Source organism: Tupaia chinensis, unplaced genomic scaffold (genome assembly GCF_000334495.1).
Source record: "Tupaia chinensis unplaced genomic scaffold, TupChi_1.0 Scaffold145304_1, whole genome shotgun sequence".
NCBI lineage: Eukaryota > Metazoa > Chordata > Mammalia > Scandentia > Tupaiidae > Tupaia > Tupaia belangeri.
This window is the reverse complement of record NW_006205165.1, coordinates 463,281-474,060: the sequence shown is the minus strand read 5'-3', so window position 1 is coordinate 474,060 and position 10,780 is coordinate 463,281.

Here is a 10,780-nt window from a genome sequence, read left to right as displayed (position 1 = left end):
GGTCGACTACACGGGAGTCCAGCGACATAGCCATTACGCCAACTGCTGATCCCAAGGTTCAGATCTCTAAGAGACTTGTCTTGAGACACAGAATGAAAAACCACAAATGCATGTAAAGTAGGAAAAGAGAAGAGTTAATAGAAAAGTAAAGATTTTTAATAGGAAGAAAATACACCCCATGCCTGAAAGGCACATGGATGGGCAGCTACCAGAGAAGGACAACTGCATTGGACATGGGTTAGGTGATACTTTTATCCTGGAGGTTGGTAATGAATATTCAGCAGGGGAAGGTCTGTCAGAGTATCTGGTTTCTTCGCTTGGTCATAATTTTCCTGGATCACTAGGACCTTTTTTTTTTCAATGTCATTTTTTACTGATGATTGTGGTAGGCAGAATAATGCAGCCCCTGACCCCAAGATGTCTGTGCCCTAATTTCTAAAACATGTAATTGTGATCTTACAAGGGCATTCACATGTTTTTCTTTTCTTTTTTGAGAGGTTTTTGTTATAGCGCGCATGCGCTCACCAGAAAGAGAGAGACAGAGAGACAGAAAGCCCTCCCAGGGGGGATGGCCAAGCTGCAATCCCTTCTCCTCCTGGGATCTTGGACACGCATGCACAAACGCCGGGCATGAGTTTAAGCCACCAGGTCTGGCACTTGAACTGCAGTCAACACTACAAGAGATTCCAACAACATAGCCATTATGCTAACTGCTGGTCCCAGGGTGTTTACATGTTTTTTTTTTTTTTTTTCTGAGTTTGGCTAGTGTGGGTTGATCCTTGAAAACTTCACTGACTCACGATGCAGCAGCACAGAGGAAGTTGTGAACTTGTGAGAGGAACAACAGACCCTGAACTGCAGGGGCCACTGAAGTCCACCGTAGCCAGCCTCCTCTCTGACTTTTATCTTTGATTTTCTTTCTTTTTTTTTTTTTTGACAGAGATTTTTGCTATAGGGCATTTGTGTTCATCGGAGAGATGAGAGAGAGACAGAGAGACAGAAAGCAAGAAATCACCCTCCCCAGGGGGAATGGCCATGCCACGTTCCCTTCTCCATTCTCTTCTCAGGATTTTGGGCATGCATGCACACACACCTGGCATGAGTTTTAAGCTACGGGGTTGGGACTTGAACCGCGGCTGACTACATGGGAGTCCAGTGACATAGCCATTACACCATCTGCTGGTCCCTATCTTCGATTTTTAAGAAATTTTAGTTCTTCAATGAGAGAGAGAGAGAGAGAGCACCCCAGCAGGATTCCCATGTCACAATCTGCCCCTGGCCTCAGGCAGCCTGGCTCACAGGCACACATGTGCTTCTGGTGCACACAGGGAGGCCCTGGGATGAAAGCCCTGGGTTCTCCCATATGGGTTCACCATCACGGGGTGCCACACTACTGCTGTGCCACTACAGCTGGCCCAAATTTTAATACCTCCTATTATCTGAGTGTAGCCCTGATCCCTTTGCCTTTCCCTTGTAAGCTTCCTTAGCTGGTTTTGAAAGAGCAGCCTGGTGATGTCAGGGAATACTAGCTAGCACTCAGACCTAGTAAGACATAGAGGGTTACAAGGTCTTCAGCCTCAGAGGCCCTGGCCAGTTGGAATCAGAGAACAAAGCTCCTTTTAGATGGGAGTTGACCTTGGAATAGTTGTTGCCATCTGCATGGGATGGACCATGCTTTTGTTGTTGTTGTTAGAGACAGTCTTCTGTGTTGTCCAGGCTAGCCTTGAACTAATGATTCTATTTTTTTTTTCTTTTTTTGGAGAGGTTTTTGCTATAGGGTGCATGTGCTCGCTGGAGAGACAGAGAGACAGAAAGTGAGAAATCACACACACACCCCCCACCCACCGGGGGGATGGCCACGCTGCAATCCCTTCTCCTCCATTCTCCTCTCGGGATCTTGGGCATGCACACACACGCGCCCGGCATGAGTTTAAGCGGCAGGGGAGGGGATTTGAACTGCGGTTGACTATATGGGAGTCCAGTGACATAACCATTATGCTATCTGCTGGTCCCCATCTAATGATTCTCTTGCCTTGGCCTCCTGAGTAGCTGGGATTGTAGACATGTGCCACCACACCCCCATGCCCTTTTTGAGGAATGGAAGTGGTCTGAGCCACATCTGTTCTGGGTTTTGTTTTGATTTGTTTTGTTTCCTCAGGCAGGGTTCTCTCTGATCTGCCCTACTGGATGGCTTTAATGAACCTGAGAACAAAGAGGAACTGCATGCTCTGGGGATAGTTGCTAGGGCTACCTCCTCCCTTCCAGAGCCTGCGCTCCTCTCCTGGCCAATGCTATCTCCTCCTTCCCCAGCGCCTTGCTCCTTCTGCCTTCCTTTGATGGGTCCAGAGGCAGTCAAACTTGAATCCTTAAAAGGAAGTCTCCAAACACAGATTATCTGCCCCAGCATTTCAGGGCCATGGCTCAATGGGTTGGACACTGTGCAGCACCTGTATGTGTTTTGGCCTCTCAGGGGTTTGTGAGCATCAAATCCACTGTGTGTAAGCACCACACTGTGTGATCAGTAAAACATGCTCATGACCTGGGCTTAGTGTCAAATCAAGGCATCCTTGCTACAATGAAAACCAGAGAGTAAAACAGAAAATGATTTTAACAGAAAAGTTTATTTTAAGAAGACACAAACAGCTCTAGCTATATAAAGAATACAGTCCAATTGCTGTGAGCAAGTAAGGAATGCTTTTTAAAAATTTTCTTTCAAAAAAAAAAAAAAAGAAAGAAAAAGAAAAGAAAAAGAAAAAAGAAAGATGAGAAAAAACCCTTTGTCATACGCCACAGACAGCTTCCTTCCATTTGGTGTTGGGATCCTAAAGAGACAAGGATTGTGATCGCTCTTAGTTTCTGCTGCTTCTTGATATTTTTTCCAGGGACACATTCTCATCACTGGGGGAATGGCCTTATGTTTGCCTTTCAGTTTAGGATATTGGCCTGTGAATTCCTACCTCCCTTGTTTTTCTTAAGTGCATGGCTGGCACTTGGTGAACATGGAATGGTAAGTGTGAACTTCATGGAAGCCCCCCAATCCTGACTCGGTGGAGTAGGCCTGGCCAAACTTCAGTCCTCATTTTGCTCTTGGCAAGTGTAGTACTTCCGCTGCTTTAGGGTCCAAGGCACAAGCCTGGTTTCCTTCCTAATTCTGGAAAGGCTAAACAGAAGGCAGATAAGAACTGTTTCATGGATGCTTTGAAATAGGGAAATCCTGAAAGCTACTTGTTTCTCATACTTTTAAAAATTGTAGTGTCAGTGGGCTAGATCCCTGGGCTCAAATGACAGAAACTAAGCTAAAGGTCCAAAGAGGCAATATGCTGAGGTTTGAAGAACTGTGACCTGAGAGCCCTGTCCGAATGACTGAGTCTACATCCCATTAGAGGCCCAGCTCTCTGAGTGTTGGCCTGTCCAAAACTGCCACAGAGGAGTTGCTTCAAGTGGTTCCCTGGAGTGGAGCCAGCAAAAGGCAATGGGAAGGTCTCAAAAGACAAGAGAGAGCAACTGCCTCAAGAATCTCAATCGTCCCCTTCTTGATCAGTCTCATCAGACTTAGACCTGGATCAGAACCCTTGAGAGTGCTGGATGGTGTGTGTGTGTGTGTGAGAGAGAGAGAGAAAGAGAGAGACAGACAGAGAGAGACATGCACATACACACATAGATACGCACTAATGAATGTGGCCCTCCCGGTTCAGGTGGAGAAACACAACTCACCCACACAGGCACACACCTTCTCATCTACTCGTGTCCCCCAGTGTTGATATGAGCAAATACGACAATGATTCTGAGCTTTGGACCTCAAAGTAGCATGATAGGTGGAGATGTGGGAGAAGGACGGAGAGAGATGTAAAGAGGCTGTAGAGAATCCTTGTAGAACTTTAGAAAATAGGAGCAGGTGGTATGCTGAGTGCCTGCTACTTGTGGTGTTGCCTCAGGCATTCCAAGAGACCCATCCTGGGGCTAGGGGCCCAGCAGGTGGGGAAAAACTATGAGCCCAAAGACTTTTTTTTTCTTTCTTTCTTTCTTTCTTTCTTTCTTTCTTTCTTTCTTTCTTTCTTTCTTTCTTTCTTTCCTTTCTGTTGGGGCTGAGTGCTCTGTCCAGAACAGCTCCAAACCACCTGAAAAAAATTAACATTCTGGGTTTTGAAAACCGCCTTTGGAAGCAAATAAGCTTGCGATTTTCCTAGGAAATTATAGGGTGGCCTGGAATTTTACAGCTTGGGCCTCTAGACCCTCCAATGAGGTCTCCAAACTCCTGATGGCAGTATCGGACCAGACAGGGTAGCCCAGGGTGGGGGTTCCCAGTCACAATTTTGAGAGAGCAATGATGGGACAAAAAAAAAAAAAAAAAGGAAAACTCAGAAATCCATTCTTCCCTACCAGCTTACCCCAAACAAAAAGAAGCAAAGTGCCATCGAAGAACAAGTACACGTCTGGAGAAAAGAGTTTCTACACTGAGGTAGTCAGTAACGAGAGACAGAGAGCACGCACGCACACATGCTTAAGAGGGAGGGCGGAAAGGGAGATGGTGAAGGATACCCTGTTGAAAAGTAACGGTTGGTAATGACTGGCATGTGTAGCCCTTCTCCTCCGCTGCTATGCACTGAGCCGCATCATCTACTACACGACTCAGTTACACACAGGACAGTCAAAGAAATACCTATCTTGGAAGATAGGCTGGATCAAGGTCAGCAAACAATGACAACTGGGCACAATCCAGCCTGAGGCTTTGACCCAACAGCCAAAAACGGTTTTTATATTTTCAAAGGGTTTGAAATGAGCAAACCAATGAACAAACAGCAATAACAAAGAAGAACAGGCTACAGAGACTGTATGTGGCCCACAACACCTAAAATATTAATAGTTACTGTCTGGCCCTTTACATAATAAGTTTGTCGTCCCTGGTCTAGATGATAGGAGAAATCCCACCAGTCTCTGGTGAGAAGCCTCTGCACGTGCCTAAAAAGGGAAACCAGAGGAGGTCCCGTAGAAAGAAGGGACCAATGGAAAGAACTGGAAACACCACCCAATAGGACTAGCACAGCCACGAAGGTGCACTGCCTGCAACTACACAGAAGAGATATGCATAAGTGACAGAAGGAGCCCAAGAGGAGCTAAAGAGAAAACCATACTAAGGAACATTACACAAAGAATATTCTGGAAAAGAGACTGCATGCAGAGCTAAGTACTGGTCAGGGAATTCTGTTATTGTTTGATAAGATGGAGATGGAGTTTGAGCCCAGGGATGGACAAAATATCAAGCCAGGTGTAGTTTCTAGAACACAACTTGAGTATTTCATTAGCATCTAACGGTCTGAAAATTTATCATGAAGAGAAAGGAAAGTTAAAATAGATTCCAGGAAAGCTAATATTGGTTTATCCTACTTTAAATAAACACCAAATATAAATACACTTTAAAAAGTAGAGACAGTAAGGGACAATGACAAAATGACAAGAGGAGTCTTGGTGATTCCAAAAAAAAACAAACAAACAAACAAAAAAAACCAAAAAAGTAACTAGAAGATTCTTTTATATACGAAGCTTCCCTACTAAAAACTGGAATTTGATGTATAAAACTCCATTTTTTTCACACAACTTTTAGGAAAAGCATCCATTATACAAAGTAGGGCACATAGATTGAATTTGGAGGAAAATGTTTCTAAACTAAAAAATCAGATTTGTCTTTGGATTTATGAATTAAAGAACTCTTGAGCATTTTTCCTTAAAGCATATATATTAGTTCACTGAAATACCTGGGAAATTCATGTATCACAAAAGTAGAAGCCAGCTTTAGGCTTTCCATATATGTAGTGCTTTAAATGAATACTAGGCCCAGAGGCAGAAGACCTGTTTTGAGACCAGGTCCTGCCACAAACACACTGTATGACCTTATGCAAGTTATTTGACCGTCCTGGGCCTCAATTTCCTCATCTCTGAAATGAGAGAGGTTGGTCCCTTTCAGCTCTAACATTCTGTGATTACAGATAAATATAGAAATAAGATAAATACAACAATCTAGAAATAAGAAATATTCCCCAAAGTAAGTTTTGGAGTCAGTAGAAAAAGGTAGCAATGAAATATAATAAAAAGAATAAAATTTTAACTACTAGCCAGGGTAAATATATATCATTTAAAAATTAATGAAAAGGTTTGTAATTTACAATTGACCAGGAGATTTTAGAACATACATATTGATATTTCTTCACCATCATACATATGGAGGAAGGAATGAGTTCGAGGTGACTTGTACAATGAGCACAATGCTGCGTTTGCATGCATAACATTTTATAAAACTGGACATTAAAAAAAAGCTCAAGACCACATAAGGAACAAATTTCTATAAAGCTTGCCATTCTGTCTGGTGGTGGCACGTGACAAGAGGAGTCTTGGTGATTCCAAAAAAAAACAAACAAACAAACAAAAAAAACCAAAAAAGTAACTAGAAGATTCTTTTATATACGAAGCTTCCCTACTAAAAACTGGAATTTGATGTATAAAACTCCATTTTTTTCACACAACTTTTAGGAAAAGCATCCATTATACAAAGTAGGGCACATAGACTGAATTTGGAGGAAAATGTTTCTAAACTAAAAAATCAGATTTGTCTTTGGATTTATGAATTAAAGAACTCTTGAGCATTTTTCCTTAAAGCATATATATTAGTTCACTGAAATACCTGGGAAATTCATGTATCACAAAAGTAGAAGCCAGCTTTAGGCTTTCCATATATGTAGTGCTTTAAATGAATACTAGGCCCAGAGGCAGAAGACCTGTTTTGAGACCAGGTCCTCACACAAACACACTGTATGACCTTATGCAAGTTATTTGACCGTCCTGGGCCTCAATTTCCTCATCTCTGAAATGAGAGAGGTTGGTCCCTTTCAGCTCTAACATTCTGTGATTACAGATAAACATAGAAATAAGATAAATACAACAATCTAGAAATAAGAAATATTCCCCAAAGTAAGTTTTGGTGTCAGTAGAAAAAGGTAGCAATGAAATATAATAAAAAGAATAAAATTTTAACTACTAGCCAGGGTAAATATATATCATTTAAAAATTAATGAAAAGGTTTGTAATTTACAATTGACCAGGAGATTTTAGAACATACATATTGATATTTCTTCACCATCATACATATGGAGGAAGGAATGAGTTCGAGGTGACTTGTACAATGAGCACAATGCTGCGTTTGCATGCATAACATTTTATAAAACTGGACATTAAAAAAAAGCTCAAGACCACATAAGGAACAAATTTCTATAAAGCTTGCCATTACAAAGAGGCTGAGAGGGGTTAACTGGTTATTCCCATTCAGATTTTGCTTTTGAGTTTGTTGCTATCAAATTCCCCTGTTTAGACAAAATTTTAAAATCACATGTATTTCTGCCAGAGCCCTCCTAGTGAACAACCACCATGGTGAAGAATGGTATTTAAGGGTTGGCAATATCAAACCAACCTAATACCTTTCTCTTTTTTCTATTTTTGAGATAACAAAATTTTTTTTAACCCAAAGCAGGCCAGATGTGCTGATTAAGTCAAATCAAAGGTTTTGCAGGTTGAGCAAAGCAGTTGATTCAATCTTGTAATTTTTTAACACTAAACAAACATATGCCTGACCAAGATGTCAGTCTCTTCACCAGAGACTGGTCACTGTAATGACAGCTGAAACACTGGAAAATGTTAGAATCAGAGTTGTGGCTATAGCGAATCAGGGGCTTGAAGGAGTGGCATCACTGGAATACACACCCACAAACACACACACATACACACGTACACACACACACATACTCCAGTGATGCTGCTGTTGCTGGTCTTGGGACCATACTTTGAGGATGTCTGGCCTAAATTTTTGGCCTTACTGAAAAAGTATATGTTTATTTCACATAACCTGTTATTCATGCACATTTCTTTTTGCTAAGCTTATTAAAAGTGCCCCCATGTATCTTTAACCATTTACTATTGTATTCCTCTATAAATCTATTTCTAGTATTCTAAAACGTTGCTTATTTCATAGCAGTATTTAAATAATTATACTTTTTGCTGCCCTTTGACAAAGGCACTTCTTTGTACCCCTTTTCCATTCTCTTGTCCTTTCAAATCCCTAATATCTTTGTCATTTGGAGCTGAAATACATGCAAAGGCTTTGAAGGAACTGGGTGCTCTGGTATAGATATGGTCTCATTCTCACACCAAACTGAAGGGATAGCACGTAACAGAGACTGGGGGTGGGTGGACAGAGGCTTGTGTTTAGTAAAGTTGTGCCTCCTTAAGTTAAATAATCACCACCAATACCAGACGACTGACATTGACTGGACATAGGTTGGACAGGTTCACCTTTCACAAACAGGGCACATTTTCACAAACTCTTTAAATCCTTCTGATTTTTTTTTTTTAAACTCAAATGGTAAGTAGCATTAATTCCTTTTATGCAAAAATTTTAGTGTACGGTATGAAGGATCGAGGCCTTCTCAGTAGCTTTTGGCAGCCATTTCTGAGAGTCCCTTGGTAGTAACCATATTGAATAGCACTAGGTATCAGGACGATTTAATTGACCACAAACTGATGAAAACAATTCCAGGAGAATAAGGAATATTCTATATTCTGGAGTTAGCCATCAGGAGATTTGACCTTTCTATTGTGAAAAGCATACTTCTACAACTAGCTGATGCCTAACATTCTGCCAAGCAGAACTTCATTCCTTTGGCTTAAGGCTTTTCCCCTGTTAAAATGCAAGCAAGCCTCAGAGGAGGTAGCATTAAGCCTTATAATCTCAAAGTAAATGAATTTATCCCTTTCCTGAGAGCATTTTTTTTTTTTTTAAGAGAGGTGGAGAACAACAGAGGAGGCACTGAAGAGAGTTGGTGTTGGGAGGTGAGGTTTGGGGAGAATAGAGCATCGCAGTGGCAGACCTCCAACTCGGTCACTATTTTGCTGAAGGGCTATCCCCATGAGCATTCCTACTGAAACGGGTGCTAACTCGCCATTTGGAGCAGGTTTGCTTAGAAACCAATTATTTTCTGATAATACTGAAGACTCTTTAATGTGTAGGCATACAGAGGCTTATAGGAATGGAAAAATAGATAGCAATCAAACATTTGGTGCAATAACAGATAGGGAGTTACACCCCAAATTAGAAGAACCATACTTTTTCATAGGAGGGAGATAATTGATCTTATTTTACAGAGTGCAAATCACAGGGCCGGGACGAGAGTAAGGCACTTGCACGGCCCTGGGTGTGGGCACCTCCCTAAATTCTGCGCCCTTGGCGCCTCATTCACCTCACCCTAGTCCTGGCCCTGGCAAATCATATTAAAGTGAAAGTTCGCCAGTGGGTCACAGACTTAGCGATAAAGGAAGGCTGAGCTACTGAGAAACAGCACTGACCACGAACTTGTCTTTTTCTTGACAAGTTCATGTATGCAGAAGAGGGCAGATGCATGGGCAGATCTGCTCAGACCCATAGATACAGCAAGATCGCAACTGGGTCTAGATTATCTAGATAGTTGAAATGGACGTCAGGTGAAATGCTTGTTGTAAGAGCCTTGTAGAATCTCCTGTCTTTGCACATTCAAGGTAATTTCTCCAGATCGGCCAGCTCGTGGTCATGAAGCTAATGCATAACTGTTATGCTGTCTGTTGTCTTGCCTCCTGTACAGGTGAGCTGTTAGCTAGGGATACAGTTTGTGGGAGTTGAGGCTCAGGGACAAGTTGGGGCCAAGCGGGAAGCCCAAGCAGGAAATTGAGGCAGGCCATGTAGTGCAGGCAAAGGAGACACCTGCAAATCTTTTGTTATACTGAAACTTAACTTGCTCTCTACTGTCGACATTTGAACCACACATGTACTGAATATGCACCATGTTAACAGAGCGCTTAGTTACGTATGAACCTCTTCCTTCGGGGATGGCTCTCTCCACTCCCGACTAGATGAAAGTCAGTCCAGCAGAGCCATTTGCTGCTATTGGTTGGAATCGGAGGGAAAAAGGAGGATAGGAATGACTTGAAAGCTGACTTCTTGGAGCCAACCTCATTTCATTCAAACCTCTCCTATGTTCCAAATTGAAAAGTTATGATCATTATTATTGGTACCAGTACTACTACAAGTAGTAGCTCCTCTGAAAGCCTTCATGAGAGGGGGCTTTCAGCCTCTGTTCTCAAAAATTGGCAGAGTAGGTGCAGAAGGCAGCAAACATTGTGCCATGTGCCTGGGTGGGACAGAGATTTGGTGTTATGATAATCGAGGGTAGGAGAGAGGTTGAGTGTCAGTAGGAAAGACGCTTGGTGTGATGTTAATCAATGATTGGTAGAAGTTTTGCAGTTTGGCTGTTTGGGAGAGGGTGCACCTGTGGTAAAATACTAAATGAACATTTCCAGTCCTAAATGTGACCTGACCACACAATCTCTGCCCCAAATCGTCTTGTGCCACTGGGCATTTGAGGGTCATACTGATGATGTAAAATAGAATATATGTTCTAAAAACTTCAGGCAGAGTGTTGTAGAGGAAAGAAAGAATCAAGGTAATGGAAAAACACAAAGTTTCTGGGCATTCAGCTTTAGAATCTTTTAGGAAACCCCCCAGAGGTAGCAAGGTCAGGGGAGAGGCAAAAACCTACTAAAAATAGCAAATAAGAAGCTTCCAGAAAAAACAGAAGTAACAAGTTTTATACTGTGTGAGTTCCATACTCAGCTTTAGAATTCAACTATTCATAATGGTACCCAAGGAGCAGGCCCTGATAGCCTTTTACTTCTGTTAGGCAAGAGCATAAACCCTCCGTTTCCC